The sequence below is a fragment of the Capsicum annuum genome, unplaced genomic scaffold (genome assembly GCF_002878395.1).
Source record: "Capsicum annuum cultivar UCD-10X-F1 unplaced genomic scaffold, UCD10Xv1.1 ctg34843, whole genome shotgun sequence".
Lineage (NCBI taxonomy): Eukaryota > Viridiplantae > Streptophyta > Magnoliopsida > Solanales > Solanaceae > Capsicum > Capsicum annuum.
Genome location: NW_025841718.1, coordinates 1 through 2,433, shown reverse-complemented (window position 1 = coordinate 2,433; position 2,433 = coordinate 1). Strand labels below are relative to the sequence as shown.

General features: G+C 40.2%; 1 long non-coding RNA gene across 1 annotated transcript; it reads right to left on the bottom strand.

Annotated features, from left to right (window-relative positions):
• Positions 1-639: 639 nt before the first annotated feature.
• Positions 640-2,328, bottom strand: LOC124891398. The gene is made up of 2 exons (XR_007049679.1): positions 1,837-2,328; positions 640-1,763 (listed from the first exon to the last, which is right to left on the bottom strand). It is a non-coding gene; the product is annotated as an uncharacterized LOC124891398 (long non-coding RNA).
• Positions 2,329-2,433: the final 105 nt, after the last annotated feature.

Sequence of the window (2,433 nt, the reverse complement as noted above, 5' to 3'; positions counted from 1 at the left end):
GTACTCTTACCTTGACAAAGGTAGAGAGACTGTTTCCAATAGATTCCTGGCTCAAGTAGGACATATCGAAAGTCAAGAATGCAAAACAAATACAATAATGAAGCATTCATATAGAAAATAATGGAGAATATAGTCGTAACGACAACAAATCATACCTACTATCTTCGACTTAATGTTTGACCATATCTTTCTACCTAGTGTCATGTCCTTAGCAATCTGCAGAATCAACTATGTCTTATCTAGTCACCTCTTCCCGGTTCTTACCCCACCATATACAACATGTCACACCTCTTCATTGGGATATCTATTAATCTTCTCTTCAACCTCATCTCTCTTATCTTTCCCACCACGGGGGATACTCCTACCTTGTCGTTGATCTCTTCATTCCTGATACTGTCTCTCCTAGTATGTCTATATATCTATCTCAACATCCTATTTTTGCTACTTTGATCTACTTGACGTGTGACTTTTTGACTGGCCAACACTCCACCTCATACTATGTTACATACATTATTCCTCAATATCTAGCAAGTTGTAATCGTATTGGCTACTTTAATTCTCAATTTCATTGTTGCTTTTGATGGTGATGAAGTATCAAGAGATTTTGGAGTAGTTGGAGGAAGAAGACAATGCGAAGAATTAGATTTTTATCGGAATACATCTTCTTGAAGATTTCACATTTTCACCGAAACATGGATCTGGTTGTACAATCTGGCTTATTTAAAAATTTTACTACTTAAGTATTATCATTTGTAATATCATCATAGAGTTTATTATAAACTCTGTGATTATCATTTATTTATTTCCTTCTAAAGTGAAATTTAATTTTACATGTTGCAACTGAACGTGTCGAAACAACATTCTCATCAATGTAGCACGTAAAGAATGCGTACAGCTTGGGTGTTCTCAAGAAGATCATCACCACCTGCGGGCATAAGCCTAAGTCGCACAATAGCCCACCAGAATTTTTCCTTGAAACTCAGTGATTTCTTCGAGATTCTCTCACGTGGGTCAAGTAACCATGTAAGGTTACCTCCATCTGTCAGAATCCTGGCTAGACATCACCTTTATTCAGCTATGTGAATAACCAATGCTCCAACTCTGGGATAGCCCCTGGTATTTGATATTCCGGGCAAAATAAAAACCTGTTCAGCGCCCTTTCCGAGTAATCAGTGTCGACTCCTCTCACTGGGACTACATTAAGCTTATCCCTATCTGCAGCCGTTGCACCCTTGGGAAAATCCTTTTCTAGCAGTGCTAGATATTTAGCGAAGAATTCCCGCAACAAGATAGGTTGGTACAATCCCAGTGGCCTACTCATCCAATCCAACCCATATGAATTGAAACGGCGCTCAAGCTCTGGATATTCATGCAAGTTTGTTGTGATAATCTGGTGTTCCTCGAATATAGCCTATCTGAAGTAGGTTCCAGTCCTTCGTAAAAGATCTTACGAGCACCTGCTACTTGCTATCTTATGGCTTCCCTAAGCTGCTAATCCTTTCGATGAATGACATTTGGATCCTCTTGTTGAGACACTTCTTCTGGAACAGGGTTAGAAGTTTTGACTGCTACCTCCGGCGGTACTGAAATAGAGGTACTACTGCTGCTGCTTTTAACCACCTCATCAGATGAGGAGGCTGAAGAAACAACTGGTTGATGATTTCGTCTAGTGTTTCGAGCTGGCGCATCAGAACTTTGCGCTTACCCGGCTCATTGGCTTCTACCTCTGCCCATGGATGGTGGTATTTTAGGAGCCGTAGTACCTGGAAAGTACAGCATTTATTACTGTACAGTCAGAAAATAGAAGATAGGAAAGTTTCAGATCAGCGATGGTACGTCGACCTCTATCGTCGGAGTATTCCAGTAACTCATGTTCTGAGATATGTGTGAAGGTGGCAAGCGACGGTCCATCGGGCATGCGACGGTTCATCGATCCCTACCGCCGGGTTGATTCCAGTGCATCAGTTTTTCACATAGGTGCGACGGTGTCATGCGACGGTCCATCTGGACTCCAAAGTTCCGTCGCATGTACCGTCGCTTGCATCTGGTAACTTGAAACCTCTGAGGCATTTTATCGAACATCTTCTGTGCATATCATATAAGGGAGATGTTCATGACATTTTAATCGCTAATTCAACACCCTAAGTTGTCATTTTTGATCCATGGGTTTCTCAGACGTCCCCCAGGACAGTATATACTAAATTTGGACTAAAAGAAAATCATAAACAACAATCAACAAACAAAATAAAAAGAAACATCACTTGTTCTCTTGACTTCACTCATTTTGATTTGCTCACATGTTTAAGAATCATAGGTAGAGAAAGGAAATATATACCTTGTTGTTGTAGTATGAATGCACTACTCAGACTTTACACAATGAACTTCAAATTAACTAACTTTCTCTCCATTTTCAAATCCCTCCAATTATCATAA